Source organism: Canis lupus, chromosome 29, assembly GCF_003254725.2.
Source record: "Canis lupus dingo isolate Sandy chromosome 29, ASM325472v2, whole genome shotgun sequence".
NCBI lineage: Eukaryota > Metazoa > Chordata > Mammalia > Carnivora > Canidae > Canis > Canis lupus.
In genome coordinates, this window is record NC_064271.1 from 25,569,644 (window position 1) to 25,592,086 (window position 22,443).

Genomic DNA, 22,443 nt, shown 5'->3' on the forward strand with positions numbered 1-22,443 from the left:
GTATTTTTTCTATCAAAACTAGCAGGAAAGTGATCATTTCAAGCACATAGTCATTAAGGTATACTTGGTTAATTTCTTCTCAGCTCCTTTTAACACACATGAAAATTTATGTTTGACAAACAATGACAATCAAATCGAACTATTATTTGATCCTTTGCTTAACTGCTATGTATGTAAATGACTCATTGATCTGACTGCAGTGACCTGCTTCATAACATGTCTTTTCTATGGTTTTAGCTTTCAGAATCTATTTAATTTTTAGTACACAGCATACTGAACGACAATTTTCACATTTACTATCTGCTCACTTCTTACCACCTATTGCGAAGTCAACATGAACAACCACAATTTTATTTATTAGTCAGAGACAGTGACACTCAGAGATAAGAGGAACTGAGATAAGATAAGAGGAACTGAGGTTAAATAAGGAGCCATAAAATGGACTCGAACCCTGAATGTTGCAGAAAACCATGTGATAAATGGGTAAAATTGGGCATTGAATAGGAAACAAAAACACTTCTATGAATATGAAAGATAGAAAAAGACTAGTAAATAAAACTAATATAATTGTCCAATATGAATGGAGCACTGAAAGCATAAAATCAACATATGAGAGGAACCAGGAAGAAAGGGTCTTTGGCCCTTCAAGATTTGATTGATGGTATTAAAATACATAAAGTGTGTATATGTGAAGTCGTTTTTTAATCTTTCTCTTTTTCTCATTCTTCCTGCCTCTATGTGTGTGTCTCCTCTCTTTTTATCTATTATCTATCTATCATTGACTGCATATCTGCCCATCCAACTATTACTTACCTACTGACACCTTCCTATGTCACACAATTATTTATTACCATTTTTCCACTTCTTACCCCTGTTTCCTTAATAACAAATAATGAATAGACTGGTGTATAAAAGGGCTAAAGGGGGAAAGAGTTGATGTTGCAGTCTTGGAAATTGAAAACAAGATCATAAGCATCTGAGTAATAGAGGGAATGAATGTTAATTTTGCAAATGGAATCATAAATTCCATTCAGTGTGAAGCAAATTGGAAAAAATGTAGTACTTTTAATGGCTTAACCAGCTGTGAATTGAAGGACATGCAATACACATGGAATTTATTTTTTATATTTTTTTCAGCATATGCAAGGACTTAGTTCCCCATCATCACTCATGGCAGTTGTTCAGCTAATTTTTGGCAGGTTGTAGAAACAATGTCTTGATAGTCACCAAGTGGCTCATTTCATTTATATAATGAACACCATTTAGCATTCAAAAATAAAAATACATATCAAATGGATTGCAAAAATACAAAAAGAGCACAATGAAATGGGAAGCCACTAAATTACTATCCACCAGCTTTTCCATTTTATTGCCCATGTGAACTAAATTGAACAATTCCAGATGTTTAAGGGCTTCTGATAGATACGAGATAATCTTCCTCTCTATCATTCTCTCTAGTCAATTAGTTCCTCATTTTCTAGAATCGCTACTACTTGTAGAAGAAAGAAAAGACTGGTTCACTGTAGCTTGCAAGGCTACCAAAGTCCACATTCTGACCTATTGACAATTTTTTCCACTTGGTCTTTTTACCAGTTTTTTAGTAAAATGACCCCTATTTAAGGTGACAGAACCCAAGGTCTCAATTACAAAATACTTCAGAAAATATTTTTAGGCATGAGTTCTCTTGGCTGACTCACTCTTTTTTTTTTTTTTTTTTTTTTTTTTTACTTATGTGTGTATAACTATATACTTAAAGCATTTTTGTTTATTTACTTGCCAGTTTTGGTGAGAGAGAATGCCTGTGTTATTCGGTTCTAGTGACCTCAATCAAAAACATCATTCTTTTCAATGTATTTGGGTAGCTGGGCCTCAAAAAGAAATGTTCCAGCTTTCTAACCTGAATACTTTTTAATCTGTGGTTACGGTACTTACTTGGTTTTCTAATTTTCTTGTCATGATTTTTTAGAATTTCCATTGCTTTGATGACTACTCTGGGATAAGCAAAAGTCATTTGTTGTATTTTTTATTATTTATTTATTTATTTATTTATTTATTTATTTATTTTTATTGATTTTTTTTAAAGAAAATGGAAGCCTGCTTTTATTGATGCACACATTGAGGGACTTGCGATTGGAAGGGGCGGTGACGTTAACATGCCACTGGTGGTTAACGCAACAGAAACATGAGGGCAGGAGATGGCTTTGCAGGGACATGATGCCTTCATAAGTGAGGGAAACGGACTGCTAGCTGGCTGCCCTCTCATTTCATGTTCTTCACAAACTCCTCTCCCTTTTTGATGGAGGCCTTCAGCTCGGGGATGGCTTCTTTTTTTTTTTATTTTATTTATTTTTTTATTGGTGTTCAATTTACTAACATACAGAATAACCCCCAGTGCCCGTCACCCATTCACTCCCACCCCCCGCCCTCCTCCCCTTCTACCACCCCTAGTTCGTTTTCGGGGATGGCTTCTGCTATCATCTTCTCTTCAAAAGGGGAGATCTTGCCAATGCCTAGATTCTTCTCGATGCCCTTTTTCCCCAGCAGTAATGGTGTGGAGAAATAGGCACAGTCTGCCTCCTGGGCTTTAACAAAGGAACATTCGACAACTCCTTCCTTCCCATTCATTGCATCCACAAGGGAGAAGACAAACCGGGCTCCAGCGTATGCCATGGACAGGGGGGCAGAGCCTGCTCCAGCTTTGGCCTTCACCAGCTGCGAGCCGGCCTCCTGGATCCGCCCAGTGATCGCTGTCAGCGGGTCCCGGGGAAGGTCCACCTTGGGGGTGCGCTGAGGCATCAGGGGGACGATGGTCTTCCCGGCATGACCGCCAGTGGCAGGAACATTGACTCGCGCGGGATCCAAACCCTTTAGTTCTGCAATGAAAGTGTTGGCCCTGACAATGTCCAGGGTCGTCACCCCGAAGATTTTCTTGGGGTCGTAAGCTCCGTGTTTCTTGAAAACCTCCGTTGCAATTGGGATGGTGGAGTTGACCGGATTTGAAATGACGCAGATCCTGGCCTCGGGGCCATGCGGGGCGCAGGCCGCAGTCCGGGTGGCCACACGGAGGCAGTGGTGCTGAGCAGGTAGGTCATCCCGCGTCACGCCTGGTTTTCTCGGGACTCGGGCTGGAGTCACCGCCGCATCGCAGCCTCCGAGGCAACCGGCAGCTGCGCAGGTCCCAGGTGGCCTTTGGTTGCTCTGGTCTCGAATGGCTCAATCTGCGGCCGCTCCGGTGTATGAGCAATATCCAGGGGGTCAGGCGGCTCCCTAGGGGCTGTTCTGGAGAAGCCGCGCAAGGGGCTGCCCGGTTCCTCCGCAAGCCCCAAGCGCAGCTGCTTGAGCTTTGCTCTGGGCCGAGGTGCCCAAGCGGCGGCGGCGAGCGGGGACCCCAAGAGCAGGTGACACCAACGACCTCCGCACTGCACAGGGCCTCCCGGCTCCGCTCTGCCCGGCCTCCATTTGTTATATTTTTAAACATATGTGCCAAAACTATTACATATTGATGACATAAAATTAAAAATTTCATTTTCAGATGATATTGACATAGATAGCTTCTTTTTGTCCATACGAAAAGAGAAAAATCCATCCAAAGTAAGGGTGATAATCCTTACTTTTTAATTATTTGTATTAATGCTTATAGTTTGGAAATATACATTGAAATAAGTAATTTCTTCTTAATTTAAATGTATGTTTTATCAAATCTTGAAAATAAGATTTATATGCATTTTAATGCTTGCTCATCAAAGTAGGCAACTAGTATGGAGAGAACTAAATTTTAGAAAATATACAGCTTATATACTAACTTTTCTCCCAAGCTCTGCTTAGATATATTTCCTAATGCAATAAATGGAAGAAATAAAATTATATTGATAGACTAATGGTAGCCTAGCTCCCATAGTAAGCTTAAGGGAGGGAACTTTCTTTCTTTCTTCCTTCCTTTCTTTCTTTCTTTCTTTCTTTCTTCTTTCTTTCTTTCTTTCTTTCTTTCTTTCTTTCTTTCTTTTTCTTTCTTTCTTTTCTTTTCTTTTTTCCTTCCTTCCTTCCTTCCTTCCTTCCTTCCTTCCTTCCTTCCTTCCTTCTTTCTTTCTTTCCTTTTCTTTCTTTCTTTCTTTCTTTCTTTCTTTCTTTCTTTCTTTCTTTCTTTCTTTTCTTTCTTTCTTTCTTTCTTTCTTTCTTTCTTTCTTTCTTCTTTTCTCCTTTCTTTCTTTCTTTCTTTCTGTCTTCTTTTCTTTTCTCCTTCCTTCCTTCCTTCCTTCCTTCCTTCCTTCCTTCCTCCTTCCTTTCTTCTTCTTTCTTTCTTTCTTTCTTCTTTCTTCTTCTTTCTTCTTTCTTTCTTTCTTTCTTTCTTCTTTCTTTCTTTTCTTTCTTTCTTTCTTTCTTTCGTTCTTTCTTCTTTCTTCCTTCTTTTCTTTCTTCTTTCTTTCTTCTTTCTTTCTTTCTTTCTTTCTTTCTTTCTTTCTTTCTTTCTTTTTCTTTCTTTCTTTTCTTTTCTTTTTTCCTTCTTTCCTTCCTTCCTTCCTTCCTTCCTTCCTTCCTTCCTTCCTTCCTTCCTTCTTCTTTCTTTCCTTTTCTTTCTTTCTTTCTGTCTTTCTTTCTTTCTTTCTTCTTTCTTTCCTTCCTTCCTTCTTTCTTTCTTTCTTTCTTTCTTTCTTTCTTTCTTTCTTTCTTTCTTCTTTTCTCCTTTCTTTCTTTCTTTCTTTCTTTCTTTCTTTCTTCTTTTCTTTTCTCCTTCCTTCCTTCCTTCCTTCCTTCCTTCCTTCCTTCCTTCCTTTCTTCTTTCTTTCTTTCTTTCTTTCTTTCTTTCTTTCTTTCTATCTATCCATTTGAGGTAGAGAGAGAGAGTGAAAGAGAGCACAAGATGAGGGCAGAGGGAAAGGGAGAAGCAGGCTTCCCGCTGAGCAGGGAGCCCAACCTGGGGCTTCATCCCAGGTTACTGGGATCATGACCAGAGCTGAAGGCAGATGCTTAACCAACTAAGCCACCCAGGCAACCTAGAATTCATCATTTAAATACCTAATTATAGGACACCTGGGTGGCTCAGTTGGTTAGGTGTCTGTCTTCAGCTCTGGTCATGATCCCAGTATCCAGGGATGAAGCCCCAGGTTGGGCTTCCTGCCCAGCGGGAAGCCTGCTTCTCCCTCTGCCACTCCCCCTACTTGTGCTTTCTCTTCCTCTCTCTAATAAACAAATAAAATCTTTTAAAAATAACCTAATTATAGATTTTGTTGTTTTTTTATTTGCAAATTATAACAATGATTAATGCCATGATTAATATTTTTTAAAGATTTATTTATTCATTATATATATGTAGAGAGAGAGAGAGAGAGAGAGAGGCGGAGACATAGGCAGAGGGAGAAGCAGGCTCCCCACATGGAGCCTGATGCAGGATTGATCCCAGATTCAGGGATAATGCCCCAAAGTGGAAGGCAGACACTCAACCGCTGAGCCACCCAGGCATCCCAACCATTAACATTTTTTTAAGATAGTAAATATAAACTTAAACAGATCTAAACAAACTGTTGAAGGTTTTATACTTTATAAGTGGTGAAATTTGACTTTCCCAAGGGTGATAACAAATTGACACACAAAAACATAATAAATAGTAATGGAAAAAGAAAGGACCAGGAGAGAGAGATTTTGGGAGACACAAATTGGATAGCCATTTAATTTTTCATTAAAATCAGGATACTTTTGAGAATAAAAAGGAAAGCCATTAGTAATTACATAGGGACCCAGATATAAACTGGGAAAACTAGGATGTATTCTAACTTTAGGCATAAGAGAGCCAAGAGAGACAAGACATGCCATGGTTTGAATTTAAACAAGGTCAAAAGAAATCACTTCAGTCTTGATCAATTAAATAATTAATTTGTCATTCTTCATACTAACGAAATATATTTATTGAGAGTTTACCATGAACTAGACAGTTTACTAGTCATAGCGGTTTTTAACAGTGATTAAGAAATAAATGTTTTTTATCTCCTTTGGAGAGCTTTCAGGCAAATGGGAGGAATAGACAAAGACAAGTAAGAAAATGAATAAATAATTATTAAAAAAAGATACCTACTATGAAAGAATGATGTGTACTTACACATTTCTCTTTAAAGAGAGACAATTAAGCTTTTTGTATACTAGTGTCAGTGGATTATTGGACAAGTCTGGGGTGGAGGCAGGTAGGGGAGAAAATCTTCCTGTTTGAAGTGTGCTATTTGGCTGACAGCAATTCTCAGAGAAGCAGGTGGCCATGATTTGTTATGAGATTTTTTTTTGCCAACATGGGATGGTTCCACTATGTGAAATATAAAGGAAATACTTTCAGGGAAAGTAGAAAGCAAATGCATACAAAAATATAAAATTTTTTTTTGCAGATCATGGGGCCTATGAACTGGGGTAGGGGGCAGGAAGCAGGAGGCAGACATGCAGTGGAGATAAGTAAAAAAAATGAGTCTAGAGGCAAGCAGGAGCCAAATCACTCAGGGTCTTTATAGAACATGAGAAGCTAATGAGTTTGATTCTCAAGACTGTCATATGCTAGAGTTAAGGAAAATCAGTGTCATGATTTGATACAAATTTCAAAAAAAAATTTTTGGCTTCATTCTTCATCTTTTTGCATCAGCCTGCAACTCCATTAACATCCTACAATATATCTAGATTTTAAAAATTAATAAACATATTTAGGCACTGGTATAACTATTTTCCTCTTCCTTCATATCCCTCCTTTATTTTTATTAAGGAAGTAAGAAACCACTTTAAGAATATAAGCCTGGCCAGACCACAAATGTCCAACTTTCTTGTAACACATTTGTTTTAAATCAGTAGCTGGGTGGTATTTTCCTTATTTTAGTCAATGTGAAGTGATTAAAAAAGATTTTTTTAAAAAAGGATTGTTTATAGATCTGACTACTAGAAAAAAAAATGTGGTAGGCAAACCTCTAAGATAGTTTCCAATAAATCTTACTTCCCAAGACTCATGTCTTTGGGCAGCCTGTTCCCCTAAATGATGGACTGATCCTAGCAACAGATAGAATATGGTAAGTTGATGCCGTGTCAGTTCTGTGATTAGCCTATGAAGGATTGTACCTAATATTGCTAGCAGATTCTCCATATTGCTTTCTTGGCTTGAGTACTCTGACCAAGCAAGCTATTATTTGAAGAGATCTATGTGGCAAGTAACAGAGAGAGGCCTCTAACCAATAATCAGTGGGGAACTAAATTCTGCCAACAACCACAGAGCTTGGAATTAAATCCTTCACCAGTCAAACCTTCAGATGAGACTCTTGTCTGACACCTGGATTGCCATCTTGTGAGAGGCCCTCAGGCAGAGTACCTTTCGAAATCATACCCAGATGATTGTAAGGTAAGAAATGTGTGTTATTTTGAGTTAACTTTTGTGGCAATTTGTTTTTTTTTGTGTAAATAAGTAATTAATACACAGTGAAGTATAGTTTTACTCTCTTAAACAGGGATTGTGGGCTTTAAAAAATCTCTTTCTGCATTGTAGGATTTACAAACTCAGTAGGTGGCCTAACACATTATCATTAAGGCACTGGAGGTCAGGAATTGAGTTTGAAAAAGAAGGCAGAGATATTTAAACATTAGTTACCTTCAAATAATGAAAAATTAACGGTTTCATGTTTCTTATTAAGGAAAGTATGTATTATTTTGTTCAGCACTTTTAAGACTCAGTTTGAAGCATGTTTGTCAGTAAGGTATCAATTATTTCATATCTCTTCTGAAATTCAATGAATATTTTTCTCACTGGCTTTATTAGATTAGATTCTCTAGAAGCTGTGGCTAAAACTAGGATTCTTGTTCAAGTATTTTATCAAGGGAGAGCTTTCAGAAGAAGAGTTAGAGAAACAAAATAAGCCAGGGAATGAGCTAGACAAAGACATTGTCTCAGTTGGAGATTAACTGGACCCTGAGCCCATGGAATTTCTGGAACACAACTATACCAGAGAGTGAGTTCCTCTCTTGATGGAGTGACTCAATCTTTTGTATCCTGCTGACAGTTAGTTATTGAAGTAAGGGGAGCATAGCTTCCATGTAGTGGAAGTTCTCAGTTGGGTGAGGGCAATTTTCGGAGAAAGCAATTCTAAGATGTTATTAGCCAACACTCATAGCAGCTGGGGAATAGGTGCCCCCCAACTAAACGTTGGGGCACCAAACTGCAACTACTGTAAGGATTTTATATACTGATTCTTTTTTTCCCCTTTTCAGATGTACTGGGGAAATGGACACCTGCAACATTTTTAGTCATGACACTTCATACAAGTGTCATGTCTATAAAATCTAACTTTAGCATGATAAAGGTTTTGAAGGTAGGTATAATTTCTTTTTAGGTATATGAAATCATTCAATAAGTATTCACTGAGGACCTTCTATACGAGAACCAACTATTGAATATTTCAAATAATGCAGAGATGTCTTTTTTCTTAAGCATTTTATAATTCAGCTGTAAGGAAAAGAGACTTTAAGTTACTAATTTGGCAAATAACCAGATATTAACTCAATATTTGATAAAAATTCAGTAGCTTTTCATTTATAGAAAGTTTATTAAAAAGATTTTGAAAAAATCTTCAGATGTTCACCAGTGGACACAAATTGTTTTGATTATAATATTTTTAATATGTATAAACATAAAGCTAGATCCCACTTACATATGTTGATTAAAATGGAGTTGCAATAGTTTTGAAAATGGTCATAATCCAGAATATGCTTATATTAATTTAAAATCATTGTTAAATGAAATCACAACAAAATCATAGAGCTTTCATCACCCCAAAGCTTATCTCAACTCCTAGCAGGCTGTAATGCCAAATACAGAAAAAGTTGTTCTACTGCCAAAGAAGTAAATAAAATAAAAATTCAGAAAAAGGAAAAAAGTCACAGATAAGTTAGATTGTGTTATAGATGAAAAATAGGGCATTTTAGATTTATTGAAGAGAAAGGAGAGGGTATAATCCAAGAGAGAAGACCAGATTTGGAGACAGGAATAAATGCATTTTGGCAAAATTTAGATCATTTTAATAGTGACTTTGGTTTCAAGATTGTGTATCTATGATTATGGAATCTGAAAGTAATAGTATATAAGATTGTACATGGTTTTGTACACAGTACACTATGCAAATTTATATGAACTAATATAAATCAATATATACACCTACCTACATGTTTACTGAAATTTTTGTATTTGTATGATCTTGGTAATAACATTTGCCTACTATGTTTGCTCTGAGTATGATAGTCCATTGAGTTTACATGTGCTTTCTCTTTTGAAAATTCTAGGCTGGCTACCGATAAGCTACAATCCTAAATGTTTCTGGATTTTCACTCTTTAGAAAATGCATTCAATTTCTTCCCACTTTTGACACTGACATTAGGTCAGCCCACCTCTGAAAGCATTGTGTTGAAATGGCTGTCTTCATATATTCCTCATTGTTGTTCTTTGGTAAAATTGTCACTTGAGGGTCAAATTAGAGCTCATTCAACCAGAGCCATAGCAGTGACAGTAATCAGCCTCAGGTCATTTCTTCCTCTTGAGAATTTTCAGGGCAGGCACTTGTAGTTCATTTCCTACTTTTACAAAGCATTACTATCTTATTGGTTGCATTGTGTAATGAATTTGAGTTTGGGTTTACAATTTTATTTTTTTTCTTTCTTTTTTTTTTTTCTATTTATTATTTATGATAGTCACAGAGAGAGAGAGGCAGAGACATAGGCAGAGGGAGAAGCAGGCTCCATGCACCAGGAGCCTGACGTGGGATTCGATCCCGGGTCTCCAGGATCGCGCCCTGGGCCAAAGGCAGGCGCCAAACCACTGCGCCACCCAGGGATCCCGGGTTTACAATTTTATAAATTTATAGTTTCTGATTGTCAGTATTTATTTGGTTTTCATCCTTGACCTCAGATTTTCTTTTTTACAAAAATTTTATCCTTTTTAATGCTTTCCAATGTTAAATTTTATTGGATCAATTCACTAACCAACTCATAGCATATCATTTTTGTTCATATATCTTCCTAAACCTAGGAAAAATTTCTCCTGAAATTTACCATCAAGGCATGTATGCTAGCCTTCCACGTGATGCTAGAATAATCATCATTTTGTGTATATTCTATAATAGTAAGAGCTAAGGGACCCTGAAAAGTCATAAACACAGTCCTTTGAAAGAGATCTGTGAAATAGATCAGTGAAAGAGACGGACCTGCTGAGTTCAAAAAGTTAATTTGTTTTCAGATCTTTCTCTTTTCATGAAGATCAGGAAACTATATTTTAAAATTTGAAAAAAATTTAACTGCAAAGAATCTTTTTTAAGGAACATAATTTTCAAAACTTTAATCTCATGCATACTTTACTTTTTAAAATTTGCACACAATTGTGCTCTTTTAAGTCTTTGATAGGCGTTAGAAACAAATAAGTATCTATTAATAAGGGCAGAATTCACCAACATGAGAATAGATGTTTTTTAGACGTTTGAAATTCTGAATGTGTAGAGACAAATCTCATGATTTTAGTTCAATGGATTGCAGAATTGATCTTTGAAATTTACATTTTTTTTTTGTAATTTAGTTCTGGCAATAGCATTGAACATATTTAAATGATCACAATTGAGTTCCTGAAAATGATCATTAATAATCTATAGTTTATTAATCTATAAATATTTAAGAAACTACAGTATCTGTCTTAGTGGAATGAATAAAAACTAAATTATAATTATCTATGAACTATTTACTATATCCCTCTTTGATCCTGGCTTCATATCCCACAAAACTCAACAGAGAGTAAATAGCTGACCACTTTTTCAGGATACTACCCTACACTGTAGCCACCAAAACTTCAGATCAATCTCAAGGTTAAGTTTGAAGAAACAAAGCAGATGATGAAGTAGCAAATCATTAGGAAAAGTCACACTAGATAGAGGGACCATGTTTTTCTCAGTACCCTACAAGTATCAAAAATGTAAGAAGCTTAAATCACAATTCATTACTTTCAACTCCTTAAACCTACTACAATCCCATCTTTACTAATCCAAGGCACAATTTTAAAGAGCTTTTCAATTTTCTCTTGCTCAAGACCCAGATGTAATTCATCACTAATTCTTACTGACTTACCTCCTCCTAAATACACATCCAGTGTATTCTCCTTCCCCACTCCTGCTATCTCCACTTCATGTCAACACTTTACCATCTTTTGCCTGAACCACTGGGTTATGAACTCACTGCTTCTAGCTAGTTCTTTCTGAAATGCAAATATGACTATAACATTCCAGTTGTTAAAGCATTCCAATGATTTCCCATCATTTCTCAAATAAATACCGAACTCCATAGGATGGGAAAATCTATAACTTACCTATAATTTAAATCTTCCTTATTTTCCTGCACTATGTTAATGGCTTAGTAACACAGAGCTCTTAACCTCTTCACAAGTATTATTCCTTGCCTTTATTTGTATTTTCTCCCATATATAGAATTCCTGTTTAATACCTTTTGCTTAGTTACCACTTAGTAAGAGGCACCCAGAAACCTTCCCTTAGTAAGAGGCATCTTTTGCTTAGTTACCACTTAGTAAGAGGCACCCAGAAACCTTCCCGTCATCCCTGCGTTAGTCCTGTTTCCCCTATCACCCCTTGTCTTCCTTAACACTCATCATACTTTTTTTTTTTAATTATCAGTTTAGCCATTTGTCTAGAGTCCTTGAGTGAAGAAATTATGTAATAATCATTACTCTTTAAAGCTAGTTCAGGGAAGCTGGGGGTGGCTCAGTGGTTTAGTGTTGCCTTACTGCCCAAGACGTGATCCTGGGGACCTGGAATCGAGTCCCACATCAGGCTCCCTGCATGAAGCCTGCTTCTCCCTCTGACTGTGTCTCTTCCTCTCTATCTCTCTGTCTCTCAGGAATAAATAAATAAAATCTTTAGAAAAAATGCTAGTTCATAGCCCTCTATCTGTTACACATACATAAAATTACTGGTTGAACCAAAACTTAATACATCTATTGTTATTGTTTTTTTCAAAGTCTTACATGCTTCTTCTACATGTATTTTATTTTGAGTAATTAGTGCCAAATTTGCTTGAATTACAATGTAAAGAAATGATGAATGAATTATGAAATATTATTACACTATTGAGTGAATAGTTCATATTTTCCTTTTGAAATGTCATGTCACATAACCTATCCCATATCTATCAATAAGCCCAATGATTTAGAGTTTAGCTTTAGGTTTCGTTTTTTTTAGACTGTAAGCTCCACATGCAGGAGGGATAGTGTGTATCTTATATATAGCTTTATCTCTAGTGTCTACAAGTGAACCTGACATGTGATTTTAGCTCAGTCATTATTTGTTAATTGTATTAAGTTTATTATAATAATAGAATTGAGAAATACTGATAGTCCATATGTTAATATTTCCTTTTGGTTTGCTGAATGTATGTTGCTTCTCCTTCTAATGTACAGAGCAAAGTCACCTTTCTCTGGAGAAAAAATACAACACATAATTTCTTGCATTCTGGGTTTTCTCATTCTACTTAGAAAAATCTGTTGTCTAGACTCTTGTTTCACATATATCCTTAACTTTTAATTTTATCTATTGCTCTTAATTTGCATATTCAGCCTGTCAAGATAAATGGAAACTGTGCACAGAAGGTGGGAAAATAAAAAACAAACAAAAAAAGGTAAGTAAAAGGTAAATTTTTAAAAAAGTTGTATCATCAAATTTAAGACATTCTTTGGCGAACAGAACTTTCCAAATTCCTTAGGAGACTTCCAAATTTGACAATGGCTATGTATTTCTGATCGGAAAAGATGCTTGTTAGATAATTGAGTGAATCTATATGTAGTTACTATTTCTGTATGTGATTTTAAACAAGTGAATATCTAAGATGATTGTAATGTTCCTACAAACAATCAACATTGGTTTTCCAAAGGCTTTTTCAATGAAATTTTCCTTAGGAATAAAAGTTTTAGACAGCAAGAACCTTAGCCTACATTTCACTGTCTCATTCAAGATTTCGCATATAGGACATACAAAAACATCACTCTCCAATTCAAACTTGTAAACAGAGCTAGATGCATGTAGTAGATGTATGCCTTCTGATTTCCTATAATTTCTGTCTTTTTTTTAGTAGCAAAGTCATCATGTATTAATCTATAACAAATTCCGGGAGTTTTGTTTGGCTGATTTAAAAGCATATTCTTCCAAACTCTTATAAAAATAGAGACTATAAATTGGTTAGCATGGATTGCCCATGGCAGCACATTTTTTTTAATGAAAATTTTCATTATCAATGGATTTTATGCAGAGCCTTTAGAGGTTGTTCAAATCGCCAGCAGTCAATTTAACCATGCTAATCTTTATACCTGAGGGCCTAATTCTTAGAAAAGCTTTTGGCATGTTTTCATAGACTACTCATAATAATTATATGGATGAACCGTGGATTCTAGTTGTCTGTATTATAATCACCTCATTTTATGTTTTGGAAAATGGAAAGAAAAGTCACTTTCCCCCAATTACACACCATGTACCCACACACAAATAGCCATAATCTTCTGGAAGAAGGTTCTGAGCATCCATCTAAAATGAACAAACATTTCTTTGTGAAGATAATATTAAAAATGAGTGTGTATACATTTGAACTGAGCTAGTACAGCTATAGACATGTGTTCTATTTAACCATTTTACACAATTGTTTACAGTTTGCAAGACATACATAGTTACCATAGCAACAAATCAGAATAAGCATGGTATAAAACTTATTCTAGTCCAGCAAAGAAAGCCACTCTAACAAAGTGTGTGACACATTATAGTTTGAAGTTGAATTTTTATCTTCCTTTTCCAAAAATTTTGTTCCATAAATCATGACTGGTCTGTTGAAATTTATTATCTTGTAAAGAAAATATAATCCAATGGTCAAGTAGTCTAACCCAAAAGAATACTACTAACACACTCTATACACATAATTCCACAGATTTCGGGGGCTGCTTCCAGGGAAAAGTTGTTATAATCTATATGGTTGTGTTTTATCTTATCATTCTCTAATCCTTACAATAGAAAATTCAGTTCACTTCTAGTCTAAATTCATAATTCAGTATCTTTAATATGCTTACTCTAGTTGTCTATATTATAATAACCTCATTTTACATGCAAAATAGATTTATCATTTAATTCTTTATATCTATAAAATGTTATTAGGTGCTTAGTTTGTCCCAAGTACTATTCAAGGAATAGAAAATTCAAAAGAAAACAAAACTATATACTCTTGAAAAAGTAAGGACCTGGTATACCCTTTTAATTTTGTCTCTTTTATAAAATAAGATACATCATCTTGGAGATGTTTCTTTTTAAATTTTTTTATTATCATCAATGCATATTTCATGTTAAAACACATTTCTAAATATTTACTTAGGCATATTTATTTAAGTGTACACTCCTTATTTGATTAATAATTCATGATAGATTACCTTTGGAGATAATAGAACAAGTGTATTTACTTTAATGGGACCTAGAAAATACTTAGTTGTGGATAATGTGTCAGTTAATCACACTAATGTAACAAAACGTTATTTTCATTTAAAGCCTACAAAGCACAGCACCAACCAAAGATGTGTAAACCATAATTTCTGACCACAGAATTTTACAAGAAAGCAGAAAGTATAAAATATATGTATTGAAAACAGTATTAGTAGAACGGTGCATATGTGCTATTGGTTTGGGAAAAAAAAGAAGGACTTTTTCTCCCAAGAGATGTAATCATGGAAAACAACATAACTTGGAGGTGCTATTGTCCTGAATCTCCAAAAGCGTGTAAGGTTTGATTGCTCAGTGGTCTGTAACTCTAGCAGGACATTAGAATCAATTAGCGAACCTAATAAAAGATTCCCTAAGACATACCCCACAGCAATGAAATAATGAAATAAAGTCTGGGGCCCACAAAAAGGCAGTTTTTAAGGTCCCCAGTTAACTCCGATAATCAGCCACTTTGAAAACCACTGAGGGAAACATAGAAAGTAAACATATTCTGGGAGAAACAATATTTGCAAAGAATAGAGAGGAAAATAAATACAACACAGTGTAATAGAAAGTTCCCAATGAAATATTCAGAATACCCTAAGAAAAGGAAGTTGAATTAATTTGGACGCTGAAGGTAGGGTCCTAAAACAAATTTACTCAAAAGACAATAGATTTTAATGGAAGTTGACAAATAACAAAGGGAAGAGGAAGAAGGAGGAGAAAGAAAAAAGGGAAATTAATTATATTTCATACATTAATTATTATCATACATAATGTTTGCTTGCCATTTTGTGTTTTACATAGTATATTGGATTCTAGTGAAGTACTATTTTTTCTCAGGTTTTTGTGTTGAACACTATCATGACAATTAATACTCTTTTTTATAATTTCATAGCATCCAATCCAATGACTGATTTTGATTCAACTACACCATATTCTAAATATATAGAATGCTAATATTCTTAAGGAAAATAACTCTTTCATAAGATGTACCTTAGAGGTATCTTAACTGGCTCTTAAAATTTTACAGTTTGACACCTCAATAAATTGGCCAGATATATTGGACATTTTTTATATTCATAGCTTGTCTTTGTTTAGAGTTCTCCTAAAATAGACTAGAATAGCTATGCAGCCTGGCCCTCTTAGAGAGAAAGCAATGACCTCTCCCTTGAGAGCCTCTTAGCAAAGCTCCATTCTGATCAAGAGTCACTTAGTGACTAGTTAACATACAGCCTATTTCCTGCTGAATACTGGTTTGTATTTTTTTTTTCCTTTTGTGGATGTGAAATATTCAGTGTGATAGGTATCATCTCGTTTTGATACTAAAATGGACATTTGGTGCAAGTATGTGAAACATCCAATGTCCTAATAATCCTCCATGAAGTTAACCTGATTTTCAGGGATATACTCATTTGCTAAGGAACTTTTAATTTTTTAATATCATATGCATGATGTTGCATTACTTTTGATTTAAAAATCTTAATTTTGCTACTGTGGTTACTCTTTGTTTAAAAAGTTAGCTTAGAGTAACACATATGAGAGGAAACAATACTTGAATACTGCATTTTCTAAAATTGTGCTAATCCAAATTTGGTGATTATAAGTGTTCTTAATATGTTATATACACATATACTACATATTGTATACATAAATATATGCATACATTATACACACTTAACATATATATACACACTATACATGTATACATATGAATGTGTATACGTGTGTATATATATATATACACATTCAATAAGATATATATATATGTATATATATACATGTGTGTATATATATATATATATACACACATTCAATAAGATAGACTTTAAAAAAATTATTTATGTATTCATGAGAGACACAGAGAGGTAGAGACACAGGCAGAGGAGAAGCAGGCTCCATGCAGGGAGCCCGATGTGGGACTCGACCCCGGACTCCAGGATCACACCCTGAGCAGACGCTTAACGATGAGCCACCCAGGAGTCCCAGTAAGATAGGCTTTTTAAAGAACTTGTGAAATGAGTAACACATCCTCTTTAAGTTCAAGTTATTTACACTGTTTTCAGTTCCATTGCTATGTCATTAATTTGAGTGTTAAAAACTGTGAAAAGAGACTGAATTTTCAACGGAGTTCATTGCAAAGGATATTAGTTTAAGCATTATAGTTTCTAAACTACACTTGTTTCTAAAACTTTAAATTCAAAATCTTTTTTGCTTCTTTGGGTTTCTCTACCAGTAATAGACAATTACTAGTATGAAACATTAAAGAAGGATATGTGATTTGATCAGTTAATTGATTTTTAGGATCTTTAATTTCACCTTTATCCTTACCCTCTCAAAGATTACCTTCACCTTGTATAAATTTCAACAGCACATAAAAAGGCAATATGTTGCTTACTTTAAAGACAATTATTTCAGTAAAACAGTGTCAAGGCTTTGTGGATCTAGAATCCAAGCCACATGGTATCACTTTGAATCCAATTTAGACAAGTTTGACTAATCTCACCCTGCCTAAAAGAACTATAAATATTAAGCTGTGACTTAAAGCTCTGTGTGATGTTCCTGTCTCCTCTTCAATTCCTTTCTCCCCTTCAGCTAATTTGCAACAGCTTTTACATCTGGCAGGTGACTTGATCCGTGATCCACCAAATAATTCCCAATTCTTCAAACTCCATACCATGTGTTTTTTTGGTTATGAATTACCCTAACTTGTATTTACACTTGGACAAAACGACTTTTGTCCAAATGTCACCAAGTATTTTTTAAAAGATCAGCTTTTTCACAATCCTCCAATTTTTTTTGTATTGTACAAATTTAATTCTCAATTTTACTGATAATTGAATGTCAAAGTCAGAGTTGAATGTCCGTTTCAATGCTCGGAAGAACAAGGGTGGTGGGGTTGACTTTTGACCCCAGGTAAAATGTGGAGTAATTTTATCTTGGTTGTTCATATGGCAAAAATAAGTAACTGGATATCAGAGAATGTGAGAATGGGTTATAAGAATCGAAAAAGCCATTCACTTGTGCTTTACGATAGAATGCATCCTGCTTAAGGCCAGACTATTGGTGAAGGCATTTTGTAAAAATTAAGTTACTACAGTTAAACTTCCAATCTCCCATTTTCAGAAGTGGCATGAATTTATGGTGTGGCATATTGGGTTATTTTGGGTTTTGCTATCATCATCATCATTATCATGATAAATAAGGGTGTCAAGTTCTAACATTTATCAGAATTGTTTTCTACATATTGCATAGCACACCATTTTTTTTTTTTTGGCCAAAGTCTATCATAAATTTGCGGTGTTTAGCCTTAAGATGAATATTTGCACAATTCCCTCATGTTTATCAATTCAATTCTTGATCCTTTTGTAAGTTGATGCAACCGCAATCCAAACAGATACGTCTTTTCACTTTCTTCTCTTGAATTCCTGATGCCTCAACAGGCTCAATTGTCACAATAACTCCTAACAAGATAGAGAAGTTAATTCTGAGATATATTGCTGATTCTGATCAGAACAGCTTTATTATTTTGTTTAAATAATTGTGACCATTTATCATTTTTCAGAAAAATGAGTTCTTGAATATAGCATGTTAATACAGCTTCTTTCCTGGGTAATTTTAGCAAAAAATGAAAGAAGGCACAGGTTTTGCTTAGTGGTAAGAGTATAATTTGATAGTAAAACTTTTAATCTTCTTGGTTTTCTTTGTGATATGACTCTGGATTTTTGGAGAAAGCCTCCCTTGATCTATTTCTAGCAACGGAGGCATCTAGATCAGTAGCCCCGAGGAACACCCACATTTTTCAGATCATCAAAAGGCACACATCAGTGTGGTGAATGCATCCCCTCCTGAAGAACAAAGGGAGAGCTCTGCAGAAAGCACCTGATTGTAGCAGATCAGAAGGACAGCGTTTGACCCTGGCTGGAAAAAAAAAAAAAAAAAAAAAAAGAAGAAAGAAAGAAAGAAAGAAAGAAAGAAAGAAAGAAAGAAAGAAAGAAAGAAAGAAAGAAAGAAAAGAAAAGAAAAGAAAAGAAAGAGAAAAGTTGAATAAATAAAAATACCACCATCAAACTGCAAACCTGTTACCGACTGATGGATGTGTTCACCGAGAATTTGTTTCTGTGTGTGTGCAAGGTTTGCTGTATCCTGAAAGGAACATAAAATATCCAAAGTTCATCTTCAAGCTATGTCGTTGTGTGACTGCCACAAGGTTTCACCTGTGTCATTAAATTTACTGAAAGTGTTGAAGGAAAGAAAACTTGGGGAAGCCACAGATGTTTGCAGTTTTCAATTTGCAGACTTGAATCCTTGCAACCGGTTATTTAACACATACAGGATTTTAGTTGATGATTATTGTCATATATGCCTTCAATCAGTATTGTATATAATTAGAAGGAGTTTTGTAATTCCTATGACCTGTTTTGGGTTAGGTCAAGTAGTTATGCTCTGTATTTCTATTGCTGACCTTTACATTAAAAGATTTTCTCCTACAATTTTCTCTACGTTTTCATTTCTCCTATCTCATTAGTCCCTTACTGTCAGCCTTAGTTAATATCATTGCTTTGGGGGAAATGTCCTAATTATCTAGTACACAGAACATATTGGATAGGTTAACATTTCGGGTGCACAGTTATAATAGACATTAGTATGTATAACACACACTTTCGGTTGTGATAAAAAAAAAGTTAAGACCAATCTTTAAATATATTGATCTTTCGATGGATTTCATTTGAAAGACTTTGAAAGATTTGGTGCAAATGTTTGAAATTTTGACATGGGACATCTTCTAAGTACAAAACAAACCTAATTGAAGAAACGCATAGAACTTAGAAACAAAGTAGAAAAATGCCTAACACTGAATTTTTCAGCGAGAACATTCTGAAACTACTCAATATTAATTAATTTACCAAAATGATTACTTCTCACCATATACAGACATTGATTGGGGGAATCCAGGTTATTAGCTAATAAATAGCACTTTAGTCTTGCATATTCGAGTTGGTGGTTTATTTCAAGGACTTTCCTGATTTGAATTCACTGGAAACAATTGATTTGAATGAGGCAAGCCAATAGATATTTAATGACCCTTCTTATAATCAGAGAATAAGATTTCCAACTGTCTAGCCAGGAATAAAATTAATTTATTTAACAGAGATATATTTAGTTTAGTGCTTTTTCTTTATTACAGAAAGAAAGAATCCTTACAAACTAGGTAACTTTCAAGTTTTAAAAAGTTTAATTTCAAACTGTGACCTTATGAACCAAAAACAATTTTAGCACTAAATTTGCGGCATCAGTGAAATAACATGCAAGAACAGTGAGTATAGAAACTTGAGACCTTGAGAACAGAGAAATACAACCAGGGAGCATGTGTTTGACAAAAATCCATAGGAACTGGGGGTTTCACATTTCACTCAATTCCATTATATTCAATTCAACAAACCTTTGTGAAACACTATCCTGTGGGAGATACAAAGGTGGCTGTCAGAGTCACCATTTTTGAAATTTACCTCTTGTGGGTGATGTTTGAAGGGAGGAGGTACTGGGAAGTAACAGCTCATCACTGCCTTGCCCAGTGGGACTGAAGGACACGTAGGTACTTTTACTGTATCTTCTATAGTACTAAAAGGTTAGGAAGTCTGTTTTTCATCTCTACAACATGAGCTTGACAAGCATTTTGAGTGGATGGTGTAAGTAACTGCCTGCCTGGAGTCCCCAACTTACAGCGCTTAGGGAGTGAGGCAAGTCACACGAATATAAGTAGAAGATGACATATTTGGAAAATCTGGTTTCTGGCCTTGAACTCCTGGCTTACCCTAAAATGTGATTTTTGGACAAGTCACGTTAAGTTCTTTAGGTCTCGGCTTTCTCATTGGGAAGTTTGAAGTATAAACGGTTGCTGCTCTTCAACTGCCTGTGACCTGCAAAATATGCAGTTCCTTTTGATTCCACCTAGAAAGTAAAGGGGTTTAAATTCAGGGTCACTTTCAAGTTGATCCTCAGGTACTTGATGAGATTGCATTCAGAGGAGAATTGAGAGAGCATCAGACTGAGAGATCATTGAACATGCGTAGTGAATGAAAATGAGACAGGAGCCTTTGGGAGAAGAACTGGCGAAAATGGAAAACTAAAGTCTTGAAAATTGGGGAAAATTTTATGAATTCATCGTTTGAGTCATGGAAGTATCTCAGGACTCATATGGGAGGAAACAAGAATAACTATACAACCATAAAAAATTGCTTTCCAGTAGTTAAATGAGGAAAAGAAAGCTGAATCAATACACAATGCTTGGTAACTTGGAGATGAGAATTAATAGTATTGAATATAAAGAAAGGGGTGGAACTTTTCAAGAGGAAGTGAGTTCTTTGTGGTAGAATTTAAGAAACAAAACAGATTGGGGAAGGGGGGAAAGAAAGAGAGAGGGAAGCAAACCATAAGAGACACTTAGCTAGGGGGCCTGGGTGGCTCAGTTGGTTAAGCATCTGTCTTTGGCTCAGGTCCTGATCCTGATCCTTGGATTGACTTCCAAGTCGCTCAGCAGGGAGTCTGCTTCTCCCTCTGCCTCCCCCCTCACGCTCTCTCTCTCTCTCTCTCTCTCTCTCTCACTCTCTGTCTCAAATAAATAAGTAAAATCTTAAAAGAGAGAGAGACACAGAGAGAGAGATGCTTAACTATAGAGAACAAAATGAAGATTGATGGATGGGAGGTTTGTGGGGGATGGGCTCTAGTTGTGGTGAGAACTAGATGTTATATATAAGTGATGGATCACTAAGTTCTACTCCTGAAACCAGTATTACACTATATGTTAACTAACCGGAATTTTATTTAAATTAAAAGTAAGGGGGGGAGGTGAATTTACCATTGAGTATCTCTGGGAGTTTTAAAAGACGAGTCACTCATAAGACTTTACACAAGATAGCACAGACTTTTTTAAAAATGACACAAACTAAGGAAATATTTTATATACACATATACACAAATACATATTATCTATATTATAATATATATATAAAAATGGAGGTGTTCTCCAATTGGGTTATTTGTATATATATATATATACACACAAACCCAACTGCAGTCAGTTGCATAGACACTTCTTAAGTGATGGCTTTTGGTGACCCTGCTTTCAGATATTCATATGCTGAAATCCTTTTATTTTATCTTGAAGCAAGTAATAGGAAATTCCTGAAAGAAAGCATCCCTTCTTCTTCCTATTCTTTGGGGTCCTTACCAAACTGTTGTACCTGCAGCTAAAATTTGTCAAGGCTTAAATAATTCTTAAAAGCCAAATGATTCAGCTCACTAACAGTCATTATAATTTTCCAGAGGTTTTAACTGCACAAGTGAGAGGAACTGCACAGAAAGAGTGTGGTTTCTCATATACTAGATACAGAGCATTTTTATCAACACACCAATGAGAAAAATATGTTGTGGCAAAGATTCATTGTTTGATCAAATTTAACTCTGGCTCCTGACCCCTCTCCTTGACTCATGTGTCCACTTCTCTGTAAAACTGCAGTTTTAGCAAGAGCCCTGTGAAGTCAGTTTAACCAGAATTCTCCACCCTTGATATCTGATTGGTTTCCTCATCTTCCACTATCTGCTGGTTGATGACTAATCATCCTGGCCTGTCTTCAGCAAAGAATCTTTTAGGTCAGTTTAGCCAGAATCCTCCTGATCCTTGATGTTTCCCTTAGTCATTTTCTTTGCACCAACAGCCGCCTTGTTCCTCCTGGAGTATGCTGTATTCAGAATTGTACCTGGTTTTAACCCAAGTCTTTTTAATTCTACTGCAATGGTCCAAAATAAAATCTGCTTTTCCTTTTTAAATTACTGTCCAGCTCTGACTTGTCTTGACAAGTTGCAAGTTTGCTTTTATGCATGTACTTCGTAACATACTAAAAGTATGACCTTTGTCTGAACCACATGAAATTTTTAG

At 35.4% G+C, this 22,443-nt stretch overlaps 1 pseudogene; it reads right to left on the reverse strand.

Annotated features, from left to right (window-relative positions):
* Positions 1–2,244: 2,244 nt before the first annotated feature.
* On the reverse strand, positions 2,245–3,459 carry LOC112678380 (malate dehydrogenase, mitochondrial-like; annotated as a pseudogene).
* Between the last annotated feature and the right edge of the window lie 18,984 nt (positions 3,460–22,443).